The sequence below is a fragment of the Lolium perenne genome, chromosome 2, assembly GCF_019359855.2.
Source record: "Lolium perenne isolate Kyuss_39 chromosome 2, Kyuss_2.0, whole genome shotgun sequence".
NCBI classification, from domain to species: domain Eukaryota; kingdom Viridiplantae; phylum Streptophyta; class Magnoliopsida; order Poales; family Poaceae; genus Lolium; species Lolium perenne.
Window position 1 is genome coordinate 325,793,989 of NC_067245.2, and position 14,424 is coordinate 325,808,412.

Below are 14,424 nucleotides of genomic sequence, written 5' to 3' on the forward strand. Positions count from 1 at the left end.
ATCAACTCCTCACAGCAGCCCACAAACCACCGCGGAAGACAACACCGGAATACACAGAGGTTCTCAAAAAGCGAAGCCTCCTAGAAGGGAAACATTGTATAGGCATCCTCATCCCCCGATCCAAGATCTTAGGTATTCACCCTGTAGAAAGTCTTAGCTCTCAAAATAATACCTTCAACAAGTCCATTGCTAGGCGCAACCAATGAATGTCAGACCTTAGGTTTTAAGACTAAAAATCAAGAGTCGACACTCGAGGAGTGATGGCGTGTACTCGGCGTATGCGGACACGATGTTGGGGAACCCCAAGAGGAAGGTGTGATGAGCACAGCAGCAAGTTTTCCCTCAGTATGAAACCAAGGTTTAATTGACCAGTTGGAGAAAGGCGTGACTTCTGAAGGTGTTGCTGGCTGACTAGTGGCAGGGCGCACTACCGGCGTCAGCAACAACGTGGAACCTACACACAACACAACCAAAGTACTTCGCCCCAACTTACAGTGAGGTTGTCAATCTCATCGGTTTGCTGAACACAAAGGATTAGACGTATCGAATGGAAGGAGATGTTTGCAGAAAGTAAACAGAACAAGATTGCAGTAGAATTTATCAGTAAAGGAAATAGGACCGGGGTCCACAGTTCACTAGAGGTGTCTCTCCATAAAGAAATAGCATGTTGGGTGACCAAATTACAGCTGGGCAATTGATAGAATATCGACCATACATGACAAGATGATTACTATGATATTTGGTATTAGGCATTACAACATAATACATAGACCGTAATCCAACTGCGTCTATGACTAATAATCCACCTTCAGGTTAGCGTCCGCACCCCTTCCAGTATAAAGTTGCAAGCAACAGACTATCGCATTAAGCAATATGTGTAAACTAAACAATAGAATTACACTTGGATAAAACATTATTGTTTTCTTCCTAGTAGCAACAGCACATCTACAACCTTAGAAGTTATAAAGTTACTCTCCCAGGAAACTAGAGGCATGAACCTACTATCGAGCATAAATACCCCCTCTTGGAGTCACAAGTGTCCACTTGGCTAGAGTTTCTACTAGCAACGGAGAGCATGCAAGATCACAAATAACATATGACATGAATATATAATCAATCTCAACATAGTATTCAATATTCATCGGATCCCAGCAAACCAAACATAGAGGATTACATAAAGATGATCTTGATCATGTAGGGCAGCTCACAAGATCGATACATGAAGCACAAGGTGGAGAAGACAACCATCTAGCTATTGCTATGGATCCATAGTCCAGGGATGAACTACTCACGCATCACTTCGGAGGCGGGCATGGCGATGTAGATGCCTCCGGCGATGATTTCCCCCTCCGGCAGGGTGCCGGGAAGAGCTTCAGAACCCCCCGAGATGGGTTCGGCGATGGCGGCCGCGACGGAACTTTTAGTGGATGGAGGCTCGGGTATCCAGGGTTTTCCCGAGAAGATGTATAAATAGGCGGAGGATTGAGGTCGGTTGTGCGCCGGGTGGGCCCAGACCTACCCTAGGCGCGGGCCAGGTCCAGGCCGTGCCTAGGGGTGGTCTGGGCGCCCTGGTGCGCCCCTTCGTCCCCCCTCCGGACTTCGTCTTCGTTTCGGTAAAATATTGACTTTTTGTTTCGTCCAATTCTTAGAATATTTCCTGTACAACTTTTCTGAAATACAAAAACAGCAGAAAACAACGAACTGGCACTGTGGCATCTTGTTAATAGGTTAGTGCCGGAAATCATGTAAAAGTGCAACGAAGTGTAAACAAAACACATATGAATTGGTGTAAAACAAGCATGGAGCATCAAAAATTATAGATACGTTTGAGACGTATCAACGACCGAATTCCATTCTATACAGATATCGAGGATCATCATGCACCAATGCGTGAAGACCTCCAGCAGAAGATCTAGAACACATCGATGGATAGATCAAAGAGGATCAATCACACAAACATTGCCTTCATAAAAAAGAAAAATCCAACCGCCACCTTTGTTCTCTAGACCAGCAGGCCCCCACGATGCAAGTCATCTCCCTGTGGACTAACCGTAGAGGAGAAGTCAGCACAGGGCATAGCTGCGGGTCGTTCGTGGAGTAGCCGAAGCCAAGTCCTAGACTCCCATGTGGAACTAGCCTTGGTTGGAACCATCTGACCCAGATCGAGGCCTAGCATCCCAGATTAGGGCCCTCTGGTCCAGATCGACCGCCGTGCCTGCCGAAGACGGCCGCACCGGCGGTGAACCAGCATTTTCCCAGAGCCGCTCGAGAGAGATTTTCCGTCTCGTACTAATATATCACAAATCTTGGATGGAAATATTCAAATTTAGGGCACATAAGTTAGGCCTTGCGGCGATCTCATGCATTGTTTCCTTCAACTTGAAGGAGACAAGGTAGTGGATATGGGCATAACTATTTATTTTGGGAGCACCCTATGTGCGATCTCATGCAATGTTTGCTTCAACTTCACTGAACTTCCGTTTCTCTTTGTTTCTTTCTTCTTCCCCAGTGCAGGATAAGAAGGGATTACCTTGTCTCCACCTAGTGGTTGATGGATGATAGACAATTATTAAAAGAGGTCCCATAGATGGAGAAATCATCAATGAATACTTCCATAATATCCTCTGTAAAGTCAACAAAGAAAGAAATCATGATGGACATTACATAACCCAAAAGGCATATGATAATAAGCATATAATCCAAAAGGACAGGTAAACGTAGTCTTAAGTTGATCATCATGATGAACTATTATATGAGAAAACCCCTAGAAGTCATCCAAATAATAAAAATGAGAATGATATGCAAGTATTTCTAAATTTTGATCTATAAAAGGTAGAGGATAATGGTCCTTCCTAGTTTCCTTATTCATTTTTCTGAAGTCGATACACATTCTATATCCTACAATTGGTATAACATGAATCATTTCTTGATTTTCAGTTGGGTTAGTAGAGAATCCTCCCTTGCTATGTACACAATATACTGGACTAACTTAATCAATTTATTTAATAGGGTAAATCATGCCAACGTCAAGAAACTGTATTACCTCTTTTCTTACCTCCTCCTTCATTTGAGGTTTTAGTTTTCTTTGGAAATCCGAAACTGGTTTGGCTCCATATTCTAGGAATATGACTGGCTATAGTTGGGCTTGTTCCCTTAAGATCGGCTAGGGAATACCCAAATGCCTTGCGGTGCTTTCTCAATACCGCCATCAATTTGATTCTTTCTTTTTTCTGGAAGGTCAGTACTATTAATGATTGGATCTTTATTTGAATCATCTAAAAATTCGTACCTTAATCCATTTGGTAATGGTTTGAGTTTTGGTGGGGGTAGTTCTTCATCTCCTTTCCATCCTGGTTCCTCATATTCTTCATTCACAGGAGGCTCCATAATAGGTACTTAGCCAAGATGCTCATTTTGGTTCTTCATTCTCCGGATCTTCAATAACACCATCTTAATTCTCTATGCTTCCTTCTATATCATCAATTCTATTACCATAAAATACATCAGCTATATCGGCTATGGTTGTACCTTCTTGATCTTTAAGGTCTCTGTAATAAGGCAACACTATAAATTTGGAGAAGTGGAATTTCACTTGATCTTCCCGAAAATTAAGAGAGATAGTCTCCTCTTTGCAATCAATTTTAATATTTACATGGTTTAAAATGTTCTTCCAAAGATATAGGACAAAGAGGATCATGTGGCATATCAATAACAACAAGCTCAATGGGAAAAGTGTATGGGGCAACATTCCAGTAAACATTCTTAACTTTTTCCAAAGGTATGCTAAGATTCATATCCGCCATTTGAATAGTAATATTGGTACCACGAATAACGGATGGTGATATTTATTCTAGAATCTCATGATAAAATGTATTGGAAATGACATTTATAGCAGATCCTAGATCACATAAACCATAATAAGAGACTGCTGCAAATGAACAACGTAGTACGGGCTTACCGAACTCCTAACTCTTGATCTTACCATAATTAAGATTGGAAGTGTCCTCCTCCATTTTAATATTTTGTAATTTGGGAACATGTGCTCCTCAAGACTTTATACCTCTTCAATAATTTCGGGTTCCCTGGGTGCTTCTTCAACGATCTTAGGAGTGAGTTTCTCCTCTTCAACAAGTTTTGTGCGTTGTTGGGCTTCATATGCTAGCTCATGCATTCTTGAAGGGGTGGCTCCTCGTAAGGAGGTCTCTCCTTCTTTGGGCCCATGGGAGTGTCAATATAAGCATTTCTACCTTTCGCTTGGGAGGTCCTTTCTCAGCGGGCTTACCATACACAAACCATCCTTTCTTGTGCGCCTTAATTTGTTCTGCAACAACTTGTATGACATGCAAGACAATATTTGTATCTACATGATATTTCTCAACAAGTTCATATATTTTTCCTATTGCTAAAAAATCTTGAACGTAGTCATGTTCAATTTTGATTCATCCTTCATCTCCAAGATCATATGTCCAAGCTTCCATAGTTTGACGCATTGTGTCTAATAATTTTCATGCATTTGTAATAGTAAAGTCTAGAAAATATCCTCCAGAGGGCACATTTATTTCATTTTATTTCTTCACTTAGTCCTCCATAGAAAACATATACAACATACCAATTAGGTAAACCATGGTGGAGCCATTTACTAATCAATTCTTTATATCTAACATAGCATCTTAAAAGACTTTCACCTGGCCTATTTTTAAAGTAAGCAGTAGTTTGTCTTGCTCCAGTAGTTTTACTCATATGGTAATAATTAGACAAGAAAGCTTGTGATAAATTCTTCCATGTGTGTCTTTAAATTCAATAGATAAAGCCCTAGAAAAGGCTTTCGACTTAAACGTTTCACATATATCATTAAAGTAGTCAAGGTGTGTATATGGGTCTTCCGAATCATCTTCTATTGCAAATATTTTTCTAGTATGTGGTATTTGTAGTAGATAGGGGTTAGCCTCATATTCATCAGTTTGTGGCTTCGGATATAGGCTCGATAGAGTGGCATTAAATTGTTCTCTGAAGTCCTTTAGAATTTTAGATTTTGGTTGATTCCCAAACATTGCCATGATGTGTGCTTCGAACCTGCAAACCAGTAAGTACTAATAGTGCAAAAATAACCTAAAACAAAAACAAACAAAAAGTTAAGCTCCCTGGCAACAACGGTAGAAAACAGTATGATGTCTACAAGGTCACTGATCATGTGTAGCTAGTTTTCAAAAGTAAGATTATCGAATTCACGGTGGAGCTTGATTGTTAAATGTATTATTGCCTATCGTTACCTTCACTTAGATGTACCTACAAGTTATCTCTAAATCCAATGCAAAGTAATAATGGTTGTTTTTGAGAGTTTGCGAATAAAGTAAAGAAACGATTGAAGTAAACGAGACTATGTGAATGATAGTAAGGTAAATGAACTCAATAAGGGTAAAGCGTTCTCGGAGAATTGCAGTTCCACCGCTAGGCTAGGTATGGTGATTAGGAATATCAATTTTATCTTTTATATATGTATGTGTGTGGAAAGGTTCCTCATATGGAAATGTTTCACATCCCTCATGGCCACTACCATATCCCTCCGCATGCCGCGTGGGTCCGGTAATTAAGGTTCTCCCCATGATCATGGTCATAGGTACTGGTACTTGTTATCCTTGTATACACATGATTGAAAAAGGCGACAGATTGTTACCACCATCCCTTAGAAAAATATTATGTGGTCGACAACACACAACATGTTGATAAAAACCAACACACTTCATAACTATTAGACAATCAAAAAAATCATTTAATTTCATGATTTGGCTAGGGTTTCTCCATCTCCCAAGAAAAAATGGATCTACTCATGCATGGAGGCAAATAACATCATCATGAATCTACAAATGGAGAATGGAAGATCGAATGGATACAAATACAAATCCCACTCAAGGTTAAGGATTACAACAAGATTCCCAATGATGATGATGAAGATCGATGCCTTGGCCTGATCCAAGCAGCGGTGATGATGGATCCCTTCTTGCGAGTTCCCCCTCTAGATCCACCTGGAGGTCTAGTTTCATGGCTTTCTGGTGGATCTGTGTGAAAACTGTCTTCATGGAGTGATTATATTTGACAAGGCGGTGCTAATGAAGGGTAGTAGGAGCGGGCTTGACCGTACCACTGGTCGTTAAAGCATCTGGAAACTTCTCTTCGCGGATTTTTGCCTTGGATCTGTTTGGTTCGTTGTTGAAGGTCTTTATTGCTTCAAATCATCATTATTTCGCCCAGATTTGGTCCCTTTTGTATTAGTTAAAAATCCCATTCTTTATTTCTAAGATTACATGAAACAGTTAGAATAGGTGCGCGCCTACATGGTAAAATACAAAACCTAATACTACTTAGGCATTTAGGTGTTGTAAAACATATTGCTTTTTGCGCTCATCATGCCACCACTTTGAGTCTGTAGGTCTGAGACATATGTAATATTGTTGTGTGTTTCACGTTGATAGTTGTATCCGAACTAATAATGGAACTTGTGTTCAAACAAATAATGTTTCACGTTACATGGAAATTTATAATTTGCAAGCTTTTAACTTTAAAATGAACATACTATCCATTATGAAAGCCATGTGCACCAAAGCCGCATTGATCCAATATCACTTTGGGGTTTCTTTAGAGCTGTAATTCAGGCCATTAGTGCGGTCCAGCCCATAGCTATTTCTAAAAAGGGCCCAAAAATGAACCCGTATATGCACTTACCACTCTCCAGCACACTCTCTATATTTGCGGTCCTTGAAGCCGCGTTGGATCTTGCCTTGCTGTGTTGTATGCTTGTTCTGGTTTCTACACATCCCGTTTTATCTTGTTCAAATGGATTTGGACGCTTGTTATTTTGTCTTCTTATTAATCGTTGTTGTTCATATCCCAGATCCGCGGCGAGGTCGTCAGCGGGACATGTGTGACCATTCTTTTTCTTTTTAGGAATTTTCTGACCATTTTAGTGTGGGGCGTACAATAAGCACCGTTAAGAATAAACGTCATAATGATTAATGTCGCGGTTCCCTGAGCATGGCATTATAAAGCACCACTTCTATTTGAAATCAAGAGAAATCCTTTCCCGAGCATGGCATCGAGCAACAGTTCTCTTCTTCCGTGACATCACTTCAAAAACATTATGCGTCAGGATGGACGCAGCCACGATGCGTAACCTACCGCCGCCTTCCTAGTCGCCGTGAAAGGACGATCTTCTAGGACAAAAATAGTTATAGGTACTTTGCAATGCGCCATCCCAAACAAATGTCTTATAACAATAAGTTATTATAATGAACCGGAGTATAACTGGTACTCGGCAATAAACGTTATTCCAATAATGAGGACAATATTGGTGAGATGAAACCAACACCATAAGCTAGTGCCTATTTCTATATGCATATCATATCTTGAATCACTGAGATCAGTTTTTTTTTTTTTTGCGGAAGAAATCAGTTTCGTTGTTAAATCTTAACAACTTAGTGCACCCCTGGACCCGGTCCAATTTGCTAGATTATCGCAATAACTTAATTTAGAGACGCTTAAGCTTATTGTCTTCTAAACGGGGTAAGAGCTCCGCCTTTTCAATGATTAAAAGGGGTAAACAGGGTGGCCAAAGACAAAATAATATCTTGCGCATAAGTTGGGCTTAGTGCTTTTCCCCAGAAGCATTCCAAGCTCTCTTCCTTCGAGGCTTTTTACGGTAGGGACGAATAAACGCCAACCGTTCAGCCTGACTGATCCGATGGTCTAGATTGATAAATACTTGTTGATTGAAGGATTAGTATTTTTCCACCAAGGGTTAAATTTGGTAGATGAACACGTCAAGTCTCTCACCCAGGAACCGTCCATTTAATAGATAGTTTCCTTACCTTAGCATTCCTTAACTTTTTTAATAGTTCATATACCAATTTCGCATAAATAAATTAGGCGCGTGTGGGTACCGAATTCGGATCAACAACATAGAAATCGTAGAGAAATGAAAAGTTAATTATCTATATCGCTCTGATGAGTAACTTTCTGATCTCTAACAAAAAAGAAACATAGAAAGTTTATAAGAGGTCAAAAGTTTTGACGAACATGCAGCTCTATATGTCTAGGCAGTAACGAACCGTTGGGGATGTTTTGGCTTCAAGGCCCGGAAACCATAAGTTTAGTCCAACTTACATGTAGCTTATTTTTTCGAAAAATTCAAAAATAGCATCTAAAGTTTCAAGAAAAATCTAAAAATAAATCTATATGTTGAAAATGTTCTGCTCTACAACCATAGAAAAATTTCAACTCAAAATATATTTAAATGGAGGCTGTGCAAAAATAACAAAATCTGACATATGTCCTTTTATCATTTTTGCACAACCTCGGATATATGGTATATGGAGTTCAAATTTTGCACACTAATAGAACTCAACATTTTGTACATCTATATATTTTTATATTTTGTAAACTTTAAAATGCAATTTTTTATTTTTAGAAAAACGAGATACATGTAGCGCGTCCTAGTAAATTTTACACTCAACTTCAAGGCCTGACTTAGCCTTTCTTATTTCTTCTTAATGTATTTTTAATTTCAGAACTTCTAAATTTTAAATTTTAAAATTTCTGTTTAATAGGAAGAGAAAATATGGCGAGACCTGTCTTATAGGCATTGCGTCCGCGCGAAACCTGGGAGGGATCAACGAGTGATGGCTATTCCAAAGTTTTGCGATGCAGAGAGAAGTGACAGAAAGTCTTGCGCCATGTGGCGTGAGCGTTAGTTGCCGGTACATGTGGCATGGCGTCGAGCCAGCTTCTCAGGTGCGGGTACCATATGTGAGAGGGCTTCTCTGGCTCGAGAGGGCCAACATCACGATTTCCCGGGAGGACCCGCGTACGATAACAACCTACCTAGGGTACATCGTGCACTGGCGAGGCCTATTAGACGACGAAACCGAAGGCCTCCCACTCTTAGAACAAACCTCATCAAATGATTCCCTACCAAACATCCATGACGCATGGGAGGCGTGGAGGCTCATCGTCCAGCAACTCGGTGAAGGATACGCACGACTGAGAGAGCGAAACACGTGGGAATCTCACGGAGTGGCACGTGGTGGGCCCGGGGCTGGGAGACGGGGACATCGTCGCGATGGCACCACATGTCCTCTTGGGCTTGCCTTGAGACCTCCGCGGCTTACGGCGATACGTGGATAGCCAAAATTGTCATGACTTTCTAAAACCCTTATTTGTACCGATCTATCAGTTAGTACATTACAATAACATCTTATAAAGGTTGAAAAATATAATAACAACTTATATTGTAGGACACAGGGTCCATCAAATCATTACCGCACTATCCAATAATGCACACCTGATTTTAACTCAAAAGAATCCCATGAATTATAGTAAATAGAAGTGTGGAGCTTGATCGAGCTAAGAATGATTGAAATATGAGTTCGTGACATATGGCAGACTTACCCTTCCCAAGATACACATCAAATAAAATTGAATCTCATGCAATTATAGTAGAAGGAAATTGCCTCTAAGGCTGGTCATAGTGGTAAGTATCATGTAGTAGTATCATGCATATGATACTACTACATGATACTATTTCTATAGTGGGTAGTATCATGGAGTAGTATCATAGTCATGCTATATTTATTGTTTTTAGAATCTCAATGCAAATTTGTGTACAAGATTTGTTTAGCATTAACTTTTCTCGTTGTTTGTGCTATGATACGGTATCTACCTATATTACTCTAATCTCCTCACTCCTCCTTAATTAGGTGCCACATCAGCATTTTTGTGGGAGCAATGTGTATGATACTAGCTATGATACTAGCACTATGGCTAGCCTAAAAACTACCAAAACTGATTGCATAAAATATTCTTGTAATTTTTTTTTTAGAAAAACAGGGCTTCAAACCCCGGTTCCATTTACTGAAACCATAGTCACCGAACAACCATTCAGATTTTTACAAACCAACTAATGCCAAACAGCAAAAGCCTAGCAGTTTACTCCACACACATATCAGACCATATTACAGACCGAAACTAAGAGTTTTGACACAGTGAGGGGGGAAAAGGGGAGGGCACAAAAGCAAACAGCAACATCCCTGGAATGTTTTCACGGACGCTCCAGCACTTTGAAGCCTGCGCCGTCGCCAACCAACATCAGAATGTTGGCATCCAGGGTTCTTGCCAAATCTTCTGCCATGATCAACATCGGCCCAAACCCTCACACCCTGTTCATGTCGCACACCTCCAACGTCGATCTCGCCTTCTTCTGAGGAGTCAGCCAGGCTCCGGCCACGACAGGAGCGGCGGCAGCCGAGCTAACACCTCCAGCTTGCTCAGCATCAGGTTCAGACTTCCTCTTTCTTCTTCCTTCAGCAGAATTTTCCACTGAGCACAACTGAAGGCCACTTGTCTCCACATCCCCTGCATTCCAAACCATTGAGATCAATTGAACACATGGTCATTTCTGGTAATCCAGATGGTTCTCAGGGTAGCAGCAAAAACCATATTGAGTAAAGCATTCTTTTTTTATCATTCGAAAGAGAAGAGATATTAGATAGGGTTGCAATCTTAATCCTAAGACCCAAAACCAACTGATACGTCTCAAACGTATCTATAATTTCTTATGTTCCATGCTACTTTTATGATGATACTCACATGTTTTATACACACTTTATGTCATTATTATGCATTTTCCGGCACTAACCTATTGACAAGATGCCGAAGTGCAGGTTCTGTTTCACTGTTTTTGGTTTCAGAAATCCTAGTAAGGAAATATTCTCGGAATTGGACGAAATCAACGCCCAGTATCTTATTTTTCCACGAAGCTTCCAGAACACCGGAGAGAGACCAGAGAGGAGCCAGGGGGGCCCACACGCCAGGGCGGCGCGGCCAAGGCCCTAGGCGCGCCCCCCTATGGTGTGGCCCCACCAGGGCCCCTCCGAGGCTGCCCTTCCGCCTACTTAAGGACTCCGTCGCGAAAACCCTAGAGGAATAAGCCACGGGACGAGAAAAGTTACGCAGCCGCCGCCATCGCGAAGCCAAGATTCGGGGGACAGAAGTCTCTATTCCGGCACGCTGCCGGGACGGGGAAGTGCCCCCGGAAGGCATCTCCATCGACACCACCGCCATCTTCATCGACGCTGCTATCTCCTATGATGAGGAGGGAGTAGTTCTCCATCGAGGCTAAGGGCTGTACCGGTAGCTATGTGGTTAATCTCTCTCTCCCATGTACTTCAATACAATGATCTCATGATTTGCCTAGCATGATTGAGATCCATATGATGAGCTTTGTAATCTAGATGTCGTTATGCTATTCAAGTGGGTTTTACTTATGTGATCTCCGGAGACTCCTTGTCCCACGTGTGTAAAGGTGACAGTGTGTGCACCGTGTGGGTCTCTTAGGCTATATTTCACAGAATACATATTCACTGAGTTATGATTTGAGTTGGATGTCTCTATGAAATTGTGGTGTGTTAGTACCTCCTATGAATGCTCACAGTGACAAGCGTGGGGTGTTTATTAGTACTTGGGAATACATCTTTAAGGTTTGCTTTTGCAGCCCTACATGGTGAATTAGTGTTCGTTATCCCGCCAGAGAGTAGTTCAGAATAGCATAGTGAAGTGCTTATATTTATATTCCTTTATGATTGCAATGTTGAGAGTGTCCACTAGTGAAAGTATGATCCCTAGGCCTTGTTTCTAAGCATTGAAACACCGTTTCCAACAAGTTCTGCTACATGTTTGCTTGCTGCCATTTTTATTTCAGATTGCAATTACTACTTACAATCATCCATATTACTTGTATTTCACTATCTCTTCACCGAACTAGTGCACCTATACATCTGACAAGTGTATTAGGTGTGTTGGGGACACAAGAGACTTTTTGTATCGTAATTGCAGGGTTGCTTGAGAGGGATATCTTTGACCTCTACCTCCCTGAGTTCGATAAACCTTGGGTGATTCACTTAAGGGAAACTTGCTGCTGTTCTACAAACCTCTGCTCTTGGAGGCCCAACACTGTCTACAGGAATAGAAGCGTGCGTAGACATCAAGCTATTTTCTGGCGCCGTTGCCGGGGAGGTAAGGTAAAAGGTATTCACATCCTCCGACTACTAAGCTATTTCCTAGCACTGTTGCCGGTGTGTGAGTGCTCGAAGCTATTTCCTTTAGATCCTGCAATTGCATCTTTTTGTTTCTTGTTTACACTAGTTAGGCATAATGGAAAACAACTGTGAGCTTTTTAATCTATTTCCTGAGTTAAGACATGGATTGTTTGATGCGAAAATTAAAAAACCTATGGAACCTTATTTGCATGCTAGTAGCAATGATATTAGTATGAACGCTTTGAACACCATTGTTGCTAATACTATGGAAAATTCTAAGCTTGGGGAAGCTAGTTTTGATGAGCATGATATTTTTAGTCCCCCAAGCATGGAGGAGAAAATTTACTTTGATGATACTTTGCCTCCCATTTATGATGATTATAATGATAGTGGTATTTTGGTGCCACCTACTATGGAGGATAAAGTTTATTATGATTATACTATGCCTCCTATATTTGATGATGAGAATAATAATGATAGCTACTTTGTTGAATTTGGTCCCACTATTACTAATAAAATTGATTATGCTTATGTGGAGAGTAATAATACTTTTATGCATGTGAATAAGAATGCTTTATGTGATAGTTATATTGTTAAGTTTGTTCATGATGCCACTGAAAGTTATTATGAGAGAGGGAAACATGGTTATATGCATCTTAATAATATTAAGTTTCCCCTCTTTATGTTGAGAATCTTGAAGTTTCGCTTGTGTTACTTTTCTATGCTTGTTGCATTATGCCTACATGACTTGTTTATTTACAAGATTCCTTTTCATAGGAAGTGGGTTAGGCTTAAATTTGTTTCATACTTGCTTTTTGATGCTCTCTTTGCTTCAACTCTTATCTCTTATGAGTGCATCATTAAAACTACTGAGCCCATCTTAATGGCTATAAAGAAAGCACTTCTTGGGAGATAACCCATGTTTTTATTTTACTACAGCAATTTTGTTTTATATTTGAGTCTTGGAAGTTGTTACTACTGTAGCAACCTCTCCTTATCTTTATTTTATTGCATTGTTGTGCCAAGTAAAGTCTTTGATAGTAAGGTTGATACTAGATTTGGATTACTGCGCAGAAACAGATTTCTTACTGTCACGAAATTGAGTCGCCCCGTCTGTAGGTAACTCAGAAAAATATGCCAATTTACGTGCGTGATCCTCAGATATGTATGCCACTTTCATTAAATTTGAGCATTTTCATCTGAGCAAGTTAAGTGCCCCAGAAAAATTCGTCTTTACGGACTGTTCTGTTTTGACAGATTCTGCCTTTTATTTCGCATTGCCTATTTTGCTATGTTTGATGGATTTCTTTGTTCCATTAACTTTCAGTAGCTTGGTGCAATGTCCAGAAGTGTTAAGAATGATTGTGTCACCTCTGAACATGTGAATTTTTGCTTATGCACTAACCCTCTAATGAGTTTGTTTTGAGTTTGGTGTGGAGGAAGTTTCCAAGGATCAAGAGAGGAGGATGATACATTATGATCAAGGAGAGTGAAAACTCTAAGCTTGGGGATGCCCCCGTGGTTCATCCCTGCATATTTCAAGAAGACTCAAGCATCTAAGCTTGGGGATGCCCAAGGCATCCCCTTCTTCATCAACAACTTATCAGGTCACCTCTAGTGAAACTATATTTTTATTCCGTCACATCTTATGTGCTTTACTTGGAGCGTCTGTGTGCTTTTATTTTCATTTTGTTATTTTCATTCTCTGAATAACATGCTTGTGTGGGAGAGAGACACGCTCCGCTTGTTCATATGAACACTGGTGTTCTTAGCTTTACTTTTAATGTTCATGGCGAAGGTTGAAACTGCTTCGTTCATTGTTATTTGGTTGGAAACAGAAAATGCTTCATGTGGTAATTGGTATAATGTCTTGAATAATTTGATACTTGGCAATTGTTGTGCTCAAATAGATCATGTTTAAGCTCTTGCATCATGTACTTTGCACCTATTAATGAAGAACTACCATAGAGCTTGTTGAAATTTGGTTTGCATGATTGGTCTCTCTAAAGTCTAGATATTTTCTGGTGAGGGTTTGAACAACAAGGAAGACAGTGTAGAGTCTTATAATGCTTGCAATATGTTCTTATGTAAGTTTTGCTGTACCGGTTCATACTTGTGTTTGCTTCAAACAACCTTGCTAGCCCAAAGCCTTGTATTGAGAGGAAATTCTTCTCGTGCATCCAAAATCCTTGAGCCAAAAACTATGCCACTTATGTCCACCATACCTACCTACTATGTGGTATTTCTCTGCCATTCCAAAGTAAATTGCTTGAGTGCTACCTTTAAAATTCCATTCTTTGTCTTTGCAATATATAGCTCATGGGAAAAATAGCTTAAA